The sequence below is a fragment of the Octopus sinensis genome, linkage group LG8 (assembly GCF_006345805.1).
Source record: "Octopus sinensis linkage group LG8, ASM634580v1, whole genome shotgun sequence".
Taxonomy (NCBI): Eukaryota; Metazoa; Mollusca; class Cephalopoda; order Octopoda; family Octopodidae; genus Octopus; species Octopus sinensis.
Window position 1 is genome coordinate 48,800,931 of NC_043004.1, and position 12,869 is coordinate 48,813,799.

General features: G+C 40.2%; 1 protein-coding gene across 1 annotated transcript in view; it reads left to right on the top strand.

The window, feature by feature from the left end:
* Positions 1 to 12,869, top strand: part of LOC115215230 (ubiquitin-like-conjugating enzyme ATG10) — a 404,830-nt gene that overhangs the window by 263,220 nt on the left and 128,741 nt on the right. The gene's annotated exons all lie outside the window — the stretch shown is intronic.

The following is a 12,869-nucleotide window of genomic DNA, read 5'->3' on the forward strand; positions in this document are numbered from 1 at the left end:
ATATGCTAGGATATTAAAACCTCCTAAGCAGACCGAGTGCAGATATGAGTAGCTTATGGGAACTGGTATTAAGGAAAGATAAGAAAGAAGAAGAAGAAGGAGGAGGAGGAGAAGATTGAAAAATATGAGTAGCTTATGGGAACTGGTATTAAGGAAGGATAGGAAAATATTATATTTATAAGCCCTAAAATTCATTCCATAATTACCCATGGGCATATGGCATAGTGGTTAAGAGCATGGGCTACTAACCCTAAGATTCTGAGTTCGACTTCAGGCAGTGACCTGAAGGAGAAGAAGAAGAACCTAGGTTCGAAATTTCCCCAAGACACCTGATGAAGGCTGGAGAGTATATCAGCTGAAACGTTGTGTTAACAACAAACAAGGTGTCAAATGTAAATAATGTACATAATTCTTCATGTCTCAAATATAGAACTGTTGGAAGCAAGATATCACATACATCTGCCAAGGGAAGAAAGTGTTAGATAAAAATTTATCAATGTTTCATAGTGTGAAGATGAGAGTTGTGAATGTTTCAGATTGCATAGCAGTATGCTTCTTTTCAGTTTAAGTGGAAAGAAAGTAGTGACATTGTTATATCCTCGCCATCAAAGCGGCGGCAGTGATAGAAATCTTGACCCTTTAGTATTCAGATTACTCTGTCAAATGTAATTCTTATTTATTCACGTTGTCTTGAATTAACCATGCATTATCTTGTAGTTTGGGGATTTTAACGAAGTAATTGTCTATTTTTAGAATGCCTTTGTAGGGTAAATGTGAGAAGCCAGATCTGGTTGGTTTCAACAGAAAAATATGTAGAATATTTGGGCTGGATACAGATAGTACAAATGCTAAAGAGTTAAACAAATGAATCATGCCTTGAAAATAGCTGAGTTTTTGTAAAGTTAGAACAGGAAAGAATTAGCTTGGATAAAATGCAATTTTGCTTTGTGCCAAATTGTAGAACCATAGCAACTATATTTTCAGTTAGACAACTGCACAAAAAAAATTCTTTGAATTTATTGATCTGTGAAAGACATTTGGCAGTATCTTTCACTCTGTAGCCTGGTGAATGCCACTGAAACTAGTTCTATATAAATGTCTTCTGAGTAGCAAGTAAACCATGTACAGGATGGTTGTTATAAGTTAGGTTTGCTGCCTAGATAAAGTAGGAATTTGGTGTAGAAGGAGATCCTCACATGGTTCTGCAACCACAATTTCTTTTATTTATTATAGTTATTGGACCTATAACATAAGAGTTTAGGTCCACTGTTCATGTGCACATATATTATATAAATAAGTATAGGCGTAGCTGTGAGGTAAGAAGTTTGCTTCCCAGCCACATGGTTCTGGGTTCAGTCCCACTGCATGGTACCTTGGGCAAATGTCTTCTAAAATAGCCTTGGGTTGACCAAAGCCTTGTGAGTGGATTTGGTAGACAGAAACTGAAAGAAGCTCGTTGTATATGTGTGTGTGTGTGTTTGTGTGTGTGTGTGTGTGTGTGTCTCTGTTTGTCCCCCTACTGTTGCTTGACAACTGATGTTAGTGTGTTTATGTCCCCTGTAACTTAACAGTTTGGCAAAAGGGACTGATAGAATAAGTATCAAGTTTACAAAGGATAAGTCCTGGGGTTGATGTGTTCGACTAAAATGCAGTGCTCCAGCATGGCCACTGTCAAATGAGTGAAACAAATTAATATGAAATTATAAAAAATATATATATACGAAGGAGAAAGATTTATCCACTAGGGGTGAGGGTATACATACACACACACACATACATACACACATATAGTGAAGTGCATAACTCAGTGTTTAGAGTGTCAAGCTTACAATGGTGAGGTTATGTGTTTGATTCCTGGACTGGGCTGTATGTTGTGTTCAAGAGTAAAGCACTTTATTTCATGTTGTTCCAGTTCACTCAGCTGTAGAAATGAGTTGCAACATCACTAATGCCAAGCTGTATCGGCCCTTGCCTCTCCCTTGGACAACATTGGTGGCATGGAGAGAGGAGGCTGGTATGCATGAGCGACTGCTGGTCTTCCATAAACAACCTAGCCTAGACTTGTGCACCGGAAGGGAACTTTCTAGGTACAATCTCATGGCCATTCATGACCAAAGGAGGTCTTTGCTTTATATATATATATATATATATATATATATATATATATATATATATATATATATGTATATATATATATTGGCCGATGCCAGCCTCGCCTGGCACCAGTGCAGGTAGCACGTAAAAAGCACCCACTACACTCACGGAGTGGTTGGCGTTAGGAAGGGCATCCAGCTGTAGAAACATTGCGGAGCCAGGTGCAGCCTTCTGGCTTCCCAGATCCCGGTCGAACCGTCCAACCCATGCTAGCATGGAGAACGGACGTTAAACGATGATGATGATGATATATACATATATATATATATATATATATATATATATATACTGTGATAGTTGAGTCCATCAGGATTGTAGAAAGAAATTTAAACATAGGAGCATGTCCACAGCAGTCACAAGCAAACTGGCCTGTAGGACATTCTGAATAGCACACCCATGAAAAATTACCTTAAATTATTTGAGTGTTGTGGCCTGCCTGATGATGAATTATGTCTCATGCAACCCACACCTTCAAAAAGGTTACCTATGTCAGGTCTAGAGATTGAAGGTTGAAAAGACAAAGACCAAATTGCTCCTTAGTAAGAGTAAGCACAAAATCCTTGTGTCATTTGGGCAGGGTACTTGCTCAAAGGAGTAGACTGAAACTCAATACAGTGCAAAAAGAGAGATGTGATAGATGTGCAGGGATAATAGTAGTTAAATCATTTGTAAAATGGTAAAATCAATCGACTGTTCAGGTAATGTATATTGATAGTTTTTGTTTTTAAAGTGATCTAATTAGTATTTAGGGTTGGCTGTAGTGATGGTGTTGCAGTTAGAATAATAGTTGTTTTGTTTAACCCTTTTGTTACCAACCCGGCTGAAACCGCCTCTGACTCTGTAGTATAAATGTCTTGTTTTCATAAGTTTTGAACTAAAATCTTCCATCAAACCTTAGTCACAATTTACATTCCTAACACTAGCTTAATGATAACTAAGTTATTTTACTAAATTCTTTGTTATATGTAAAGTAATTGAAAGAAATACAGAGCATCTCAAAATAAATACAGTAATGAAAGGGTTAATGTCTGTCTGTGCTGGTATGTTTTACAATGGGTTAATAGAGGTAGGATTTTTATGATCTGATGATCTTCTTTTCATCAACACTTACCTCTTTTCCAGTGAGAGATCTTTATTTTACTCCTGAGGAACTTAAAAGTGCAGAGCTTGTGGACAGTTTGTTGACATTAAATATCAACAAATGGCACCTTTTGCAACCTAAGGTTAGCTTAGTTTGTAAATGTTCATACATATGCACACATATCCGCACACACATACACACACATACAAAAGAGGCTTTAGAGACTGTTTGCACATGTTGACAACAAAAGGGTCTTCCTTCTGTGTAAAAGATAAACTCTATGAAGCATGTGTAAGTGTCATAGGACATGGTAGCGAAACACAAGATATGCATGAAGTATTGAATGTAAATGGTATGTAGAGGTGGGAGAGAAATGTGTGTATGTTATGGATGAGAAATGTTAACCTACATGAGAGATGTTGGACATAGGTGAATTGAGAAAATGCCTGAATAGGGAATATATCAGCTGATATATATATACGTGGTCTGATCAACAAGTATCTGGAACGTTGCCATAATAACGAATCTAAAGCACACAGAGTAAAGCCACTTGGCACACATTGACCTTGAACTCTGCTGTGCATGTGCACTAAGTTTTAATGTTCTGTTTACAGCAGTGCTTGAAAGGAAGGTGTGTAGCATGTGATCATTGCCTTGGCCATGTCAGAGAAAGTTGAGCAGAGAAGCTGTATCAAATTTTGCTAAAAGCTTGGTGATACCTGTTCAGAGGCCTACGCAAAGTTTTCAAAAAGTTTTCATTATTCTTGACTCAATCAAAGAGATCTTGTGCAACTGAAACCCAAGTGTCTTCTTGGTCAGCTGAAAGCAGTTTTTGCACAAACTTGGTAGACATGTATCTCATACCCAAATCTTCAGTGATAATGGACGGAACTGAACCATAAATAATCTTCACATCCTCTGATAACTCATGGATGGTGATTCGACGATTTCCCCTCACAGCTCCATGCACATCTGCAATGTTTTTCTCAGTTCTGCCGGTTGTGGGTTTCCCAGTATGCTTGTCAATATTGACATTTTTCGGCTATCTTGGAAATGTCTGAACCACTCATACACTTGTGAGCAGCTCATACATTCCTCTCCATACACTTTCTGCAACTTTGCTCCATGGCAATACCATGACAACTTTCTCTGTTATGGTCAATGTGATGATCACACACTACACACCTTCCTTTCAAGCACTGTTGTAAACAGTGGAAGTGAGCTAGAATGTTAAAACTTAGTGCACATGCACAGCAGAGTTCAAGGTCAATCTTTGCCAAGCAGTTTCACTCTGCATGCTTTAGCTTTGTTACTATGGCAACAGTCCGGATACTTATTGATTAGACCTCGTATATATAAGAGTGGATTAGAAAAATTGTGTTAAATGGGCATTATCATCATGTTCTGTGCTGGTTTGACAAAATCCAGTGGGTCTAAGGATTGCATTCGGCTCCAGTGTCTGCTTTGGTTTCTGTAGCAGGGGTCTAAGGATTGAATTCGGCTCCAGTGTCTGCTTTGGTTTCTGTAGCAGGGGTCTAAGGATTGCATTCGGCTCCAGTGTCTGCTTTGGTTTCTGTAGCAGGGGTCTAAGGATTGCATTCGGCTCCAGTGTCTGCTTTGGTTTCTGTAGCAGGGGTCTAAGATTGAATTCGGCTCCAGTGTCTGCTTTGGTTTCTTGTAGCAGGGGTCTAAGGATTGAATTCGGCTCCAGTGTCTGCTTTGGTTTCTGTAGCAGGGGTCTAAGGATTGCATTCGGCTCCAGTGTCTGCTTTGGTTTCTGTAGCAGGGGTCTAAGGATTGCATTCGGCTCCAGTGTCTGCTTTGGTTTCTGTAGCAGGGGTCTAAGGATTGAATTCGGCTCCAGTGTCTGCTTTGGTTCTGTAGCAGGGGTCTAAGGATTGCATTCGGCTCCAGTGTCTGCTTTGGTTTCTGTAGCAGGGGTCTAAGGATTGCATTCGGCTCCAGTGTCTGCTTTGGTTTCTGTAGCAGGGGTCTAAGGATTGCATTCGGCTCCAGTGTCTGCTTTGGTTTCTGTAGCAGGGGTCTAAGGATTGCATTCGGCTCCAGTGTCTGCTTTGGTTTCTGTAGCAGGGGTCTAAGGATTGAATTCGGCTCCAGTGTCTGCTTTGGTTTCTGTAGCAGGGGTCTAAGGATTGCATTCGGCTCCAGTGTCTGCTTTGGTTTCTGTAGCAGGGGTCTAAGGATTGCATTCGGCTCCAGTGTCTGCTTTGGTTTCTGTAGCAGGGGTCTAAGGATTGCATTCGGCTCCAGTGTCTGCTTTGGTTTCTGTAGCAGGGGTCTAAGGATTGCATTCGGCTCAGTGTCTGCTTTGGTTTCTGTAGCAGGGGTCTAAGGATTGCATTCGGCTCCAGTGTCTGCTTTGGTTTCTGTGCAGGGGTCTAAGGATTGAATTCGGCTCCATGTCTGCTTTGGTTTCTGTAGCAGGGGTCTAAGGATTGCATTCGGCTCCAGTGTCTGCTTTGGTTTCTGTAGCAGGGGTCTAAGGATTGCATTCGGCTCCAGTGCTGCTTTGGTTCTGTAGCAGGGGTCTAAGGATTGAATTCGGCTCCAGTGTCTGCTTTGGTTTCTGTAGCAGGGGTCTAAGGATTGCATTCGGCTCCAGTGTCTGCTTTGGTTTCTGTAGCAGGGGTCTAAGGATTGAATTCGGCTCCAGTGTCTGCTTTGGTTTCTGTAGCAGGGGTCTAAGGATTGCATTCGGCTCCAGTGTCTGCTTTGTTTCTGTAGCAGGGGTCTAAGGATTGCATTCGGCTCCAGTGTCTGCTTTGGTTTCTGTAGCGGGGTCTAAGGATTGCATTCGGCTCCAGTGTCTGCTTTGTTTCTGTAGCAGGGGTCTAAGGATTGCATTCGGCTCCAGTGTCTGCTTTGGTTTCTGTAGCAGGGGTCTAAGGATTGCATTCGGCTCCAGTGTCTGCTTTGGTTTCTGTAGCAGGGGTCTAAGGATTGCATTCGGCTCCAGTGTCTGCTTTGGTTTCTGTAGCAGGGGTCTAAGGATTGCATTCGGCTCCAGTGTCTGCTTTGGTTTCTGTAGCAGGGGTCTAAGGATTGCATTCGGCTCCAGTGTCTGCTTTGGTTTCTGTAGCAGGGGTCTAAGGATTGCATTCGGCTCCAGTGTCTGCTTTGGTTTCTGTAGCAGGGGTCTAAGGATTGCATTCGGCTCCAGTGTCTGCTTTGGTTTCTGTAGCAGGGGTCTAAGGATTGAATTCGGCTCCAGTGTCTGCTTTGGTTTCTGTAGCAGGGGTCTAAGGATTGCATTCGGCTCCAGTGTCTGCTTTGGTTTCTGTAGCAGGGGTCTAAGGATTGCATTCGGCTCCAGTGTCTGCTTTGGTTTCTGTAGCAGGCTGTTCTTCCTAATGCCAATCGCTTTACATCACGTACTGGGTGCTTTTTCTTTTTTATGCTACCAACACTATTGAGGTCGCCATGTAGCTTGCAGAATCACAAATTCCAGGGTAGGGGTTGATAGCTTTATGTTAGCTGACAAGGAATTAATAAAGTATGAGAGAAGGAAAAAATTCTGTCAGCAGTAGTTAGGTGCCCACAGAAGACAAAGACAAAGGAGAAAAGTGGTGAGATCAGATCCCAGAACACACAGCTTCACATAGGTGACAGGGAAATATTTGGATGAATGGAGATTTGTTGTACGGCAGGCTTAGATATTTCAGACTTATGTTTCCCATGGTAAGCCAGCATGGAAACAATGGTAACGCCGCTGACGATGGTAGTTTATCATGGCTCATTGCATTTATCATATAATTATATAACCATTGAATCTGTATTGATAACCAATCCACTTGGTTGCTGTAACTCATATCCTTGGACCATCTTCACTTCTGATCTTGGACCATCTTCACTTCTAATATTGTCAACACTGTGTTTTCTGATTTAAAAAAAAAAACAGCACATTTTTTTTTTATGTCTGCGGATGCTTACTGCTGTGCTACCACCAGTGGCATCACTAGCTGTCACCATTTACTACTACTACTACTAACCACCACCGCTGCTGCCACTACTACTACTACTACTACTACTAACCACAGCTGCCACTACTACTACTACTACTACTACTAACCACCACCGCCACTGCCACTACTACTACTACTAACCACCACCGTCACTGCCACTACTACTACTACTAACCACCGCTGCCACTACTACTACTACTACTACTCACCACCACTACTATTACTATAATAATCACTACTGCTATACTATGACTTAATCATCGCATCTAGATAAGTTACCGCAGTACTAAATGACCTGAGCGGTACTGCAGTATCACACCCAGACTAGTGATAATTTACTCGTAGTGCTGCAGTATCTTACCTGCACAGGTGATAACTAATTTATAGTATTGCCGTACCCAAGACATCTTGATTATGATCAACATCCGACCTAGTCTGTTCAACAACCATTTAGTTAATAATATTGTCTAACTGTTATCAGTCAATAATTTTAATAATTTGGAGAAGCTATGGCTGAGTGGTGAGGCAGTTTGCTTCTGAAGCACCTGTTTTTGTTCAGTCCCACTATTAGGCACATTAGGCAAGTGTCTTCTAATATAGCCCTTGACTGACCAAAGCCTTGTGAGTGGATTTGGTACATGGAAACTGTAAGAAGCCTATTGTATACATACATGAATGTGTGTGTGTATGTGTTTGTTTGTTCCCCCTTGTTTTGACATCATGTGATAGTTGCAAGCTAGCATCATGATCATGTAAGCAGTGTCGTTTGTTTTCATTCTTCTATGAAAACATGTTTGGCCAAGGTGAGATATTAGCTTACCTGCAAACAGCTAAGCATTGGCAGCAGGGAGAGCACCTGGGCATGGAAAAATTTGCCACAACAAATTCTGTCTCACTCATGCATGCATGAGAACATAGACATTAAAGTGCTGATGACAGTTAATAATTAAGGCGAAGTAAATAGTTAAGACTAACGAGTCATTCTAGATCAGTGCTTTTCAAACTTTTTGCTGAAGCGGAACCCAAAGGAAACGTTCCACTGGCTCGAGGAACCCCTGTGCAATAATTTGTCTTATGCACACATATCTGCACAGGAGACTTAAAAATTACTGTCGATTTTAGCATTTTTGTAACTTCTTGCGGAACCCCTGGACTGTACTGGCGGAACCCTGGTTGAAAACCACTGTTCTAGATAGTTTATGATGTCTAGTTTGTTGCTTCACAATTGAACTACCACACAGCTTGAATTGTTATTTTCATTCCTTCACTGCAAATAAAATAGATACAAAGGTTGTTGATTAAGGTATTGATTATAAAACCACCTCTAACACAAAGAGAAGTAAACTTATTTTAATGAATCTCATTGACTTACTCAGTCAATGAGATTCATTAAAATGCTACTCTTTTACTTGTTTCAGTCATGTGACTGTGGCCATGCTGGAGCATCGCCTTTAGTCGAGCAAATCGACCCCAGGACTTATTCTTTGTAAGCCTAGTACTTATTCTATCAGTCTCTTTTGCCGAACCGCTAAGTGACGGGGACGTAAACACACCAGCATCGGTTGTCAAATGGTGTTGGAGGGACAAACACAGACACACAAACATATACACATACATACATATTTATATATATACATATATACAACGGGCTTCTTTCAGTTTCTGTCTACCAAATCCACTCACAAGGCTTTGGTCGTCCTGAGGCTATAGTAGAAGACACCTGCCCAAGGTGCCACTCAGTGGGACTGAACCCGGAACCATGTGGTTCGTAAGCAAGCTACCTACCACACAGCCACTCCTATGCCTGCTACTAAACATTTTGCTAACACTTCTGCCAGTTCTCTATCTTAAAAAAACTTAGAACTAGCAAATCAGTGGCATTCCAACCATGATCATCCTGCCTGCCAATTTTGGTTACAAATCTCTTATTTCAGTATTACTTCTTTGATTACGATGCTTTTGTGGATTCCCATGACTCTCTGTCACCATTCAGTTCCATTATTATGAATTTGAATTGGAAGCTTGAGTCATAGTGAATCTCTCATTAGCTAATTACACAACCATGAATGCCACTCCTATGGATGCATTGCAGTTATTCTCTTGACAGAGATTGGTGATCCTGACTGTTGGTCTTTTAGGATTCCTCCACTCAGTATCAATCTAAGAAGCACTGTTGGTTCAGTTGAGCTCTTCCACTGCCGCTTTACAATCCACCATGCTTGCAATCCCATGACTTTGCTGTATCCTTGGTAGAGGGGCTGAACAGGTGCCATATCTTGCCAAAGGGCAACCTGTAATTATGTAAGACATGGTCATCACTCCATGAGACATTTTCAAAATATCCAAATACTCAGAGAAGGCATTACTTGTGAGTTATAAGTTGACGGTCTTTCATCAGAGAAAACTTAAAAGTAGTAGTTTTTAACATAGGTACAAGGCTTGAGCATTTTGGAGGGAAGGATTAGTTGAATAAATTGACCTTTATACTTGACTGACCTTTATTTTATTAACAATTGAGGGATCAAAGGTAAAGTTAAATTTATCAGGATTTGAACCAAGAACTTAAACAGCCAGAAGAATTACTGCAAGGTGTTTTATTCAATGCTCTAAAAATTTTGTCAGTCCACGGCCCTAAAAGACTTAGAAATCATTTTTTCTAATTTTGGACATGTCCAGTGACTTTAAGGGGAGAGGTTAAGTCAATTATAACAACTTGAGTGGTGCTTATTTTATCAATCCCAAAAGGATAAAAGGTAAAGTTGACATTGGTGTAATTTGAACTCAGACCATAAAGTCAAAAGAAATGCTGCTAAGAATTTTGTCTGATGAGTTAACACTTCTGCCAGCTCACCACCTTTTAAAAACTTATAATTAACAAATCAGGGGCATTCCAACCATGACCATCCTTCCTTCTAATCAGATACAGTGTGTTTAAGATTTCAATACTGAATGTCTTTTTTTTTCATGTAAGACAGTAAGATCTGATTTGAGTGTGACTTGGTTGATATTTCTTGCAAGTCAAGCAACCAGATAGTCTCCTTTGTTGGTAAAGTAGTGAGAAATCTGGTTGAATGACCAGTAATAAAATCTTGAAATTAATTATGTATTTCATTATATAACATATGGTACAATCTGTTATATATATCTACATATATATATTTATTGTTTCAACATTTCAAGAAAGACTGTTTTAAGTTAAAACCTAAGTTGAGCTTTTTTTTTTGTACTTTATTTCTGTTGAGAGACATTTCTTTTGTTTCAATAAATTTTGAAAATAATCAAGAATTTTGTAGACTATCCTTGTCATTATCAAGCTGGTGTTCGGAGCATAAAATTTGGATGGAAATTTTTAATTTAGACCATTCTAAGACTATGGTTTATATCATAGAACCAAAAGTGATCTCTGGAAGGTTGGTACCAAAAAGCCATGTGATCAGAAATTGTGATTTTCAAGTCTTTAAACTTTCTTTGAATCTCATCTAGCTTTCACATACTCCCTGTTATAGGTGTGAATCTTGGAAATATCCTGTTCTTTACAGCAGCTATCCCCAACCACCAGGCCATGGACCAGTACTGAGCCACACAAAAAGAATAACTTTTGAAATTCTATTTCTATTTTATTGACTATCACAGTCTTCAGGGTTTTTTTGCATTATATATGTATTATATATGTAATATATATTGGTTATGTTGATTATATATTATGCACTTCATTGTGTTTTGTTATGCGCATGATGACTTGGTTTCTGGAAAAATTGTCTAGCGTGGAATTGTCCATGGTATCGAAAAGGCTGGGGACTTCTGTCATACAGTTTTACAATGAGGTTCTAACATCCATCACACATGATTGTTGTTTGTTCCTTCTCGAGCCATGCCTGGCTCATAAGGGCCGGTTTCCCGGTTTCTTGGTGTATAGGTTTCCCACCTGGACGGGACGCTGGTCCATCGCAGGTGAGCTGCAAGATGCAGGAGGAAAGAGTGAGAGAAAGTTGTGGCAAAAGAATGAGCAGAAGTTTCGCCATTACCTTCTGCCGGAGCTGCGTGGAGCTTAGTTGTTTTGCTCATAAACACATACATCGTCTGGTCTGAGATTCGAACCCGCGATCTTTTGACCGTGAGTCCGCTGCTCTAACCACTAGGCCATGTGCCTCCACACATCCATCACACATCATGATAGTTGAGTTCCTGATTATATGTTCTCCTCAACAATCTTCAGGGAATGATTAAATAAGTTTAGTAGTTCTTCCTTGGCAGACCAGTTTTATCCATCTAGAAAGACAACAGTTGTTAAATTCACTGTTCATTTATTTATTGAAGATTCAAAATTGCAATTTGTTGCCTGGTCACTGATAGTTTTACAACAGTGGAAGTGTCAGTATTCAGGTCACAGTTGCATGACAAAAATTTTCGGCAGCCTCGAGAAATAAGATGGAATGTGACTTTAAGAGGTTTTGAACTTTTAAATAGCTAAAATGGCTCTTTCATCCACAATGCAATCGTGTCATTTTCAACACATGGTCTCAGATCAAGTCACTCAGATGACAAGTACAGCTCTGAAATAAGTATTCGTTATTCTTTTACTTGTTTTAGTCTTTTGACTGTGGCCATGCTGGAACAAAACCTTAAAGGGTTTTTAATGCATATTCTATCAGTCTCTTTTGCCAAACTGCTAAGTTACAGGGACTTAAACACACCAACACCGGTTGTTAAGCGATGGTGTTAGAGCAAACGCAGACACACATATAAATACGCTCACACACACACATATGTATGATGGGCTTCTTTTAGTTTCTGTCTACCAAATACTCTCACACGGCTTTGATTGGCCCGAGGATATAGTAGAAAACGTTTGCCCATGGTGCCACACAGTGGGACTGAACCTGGAACCATGTGGTTCAGAAGCAAACTTCTTACCACACAGCCACACCTGTGCCTATAGTATGTTTACACATATTTATAGAAAATAAATCACACTTATAGGCGCAGGAGTGGCTGTGTGGTAAGTAGCTTGTTTACCAACCATATGGTTCCGGGTTCAGTCCCACTGCGTGGCACCTTGGGCAAGTCTCTTCTACTATAGCCTCGGGCCGACCAAAGCCTTGTGAGTGGATTTGGTAGATGGAAACTGAAAGAAGCCCGTCATATATATGTATATATATATATATGCGCGTGTGTGTTTGTGTGTCTGTGTTTGTCCCCCTAGCATTGCTTGACAACCGATGCTGGTGTGTTTATGTCACCGTTACCTAGCGGTTTGGCAAAAGAGACCGATAGAATAAGTACTGGGCTTACAAAAGAATAAGTCCCGGGGTCGAGTTGCTCGATTAAAGGCGGTGCTCCAGCATGGTCGCAGTCAAATGACTGAAACAAATAAAAGAGTATAGGTGCAGTGCATGATGTACTTCTAGAATAGCAAACAATATGAGCAGTCTTATTTATTCACATTGTTTTGAATTAACCATACATTATCTTGCAACTGCAAGATTTTGATGAAGGCATTGTATATTTTTAGAATAACATTGTAGGGTATGTGTGAGAGGTTGAGTCTGGTCAGTTTTAGCATAAAATGGGTGGAATATTTGGGTAGAATATGACCAGTATAAAATGCTTAAGGGTTAGTAGAGATTTTCAAAATGAATTAAACAAACCTG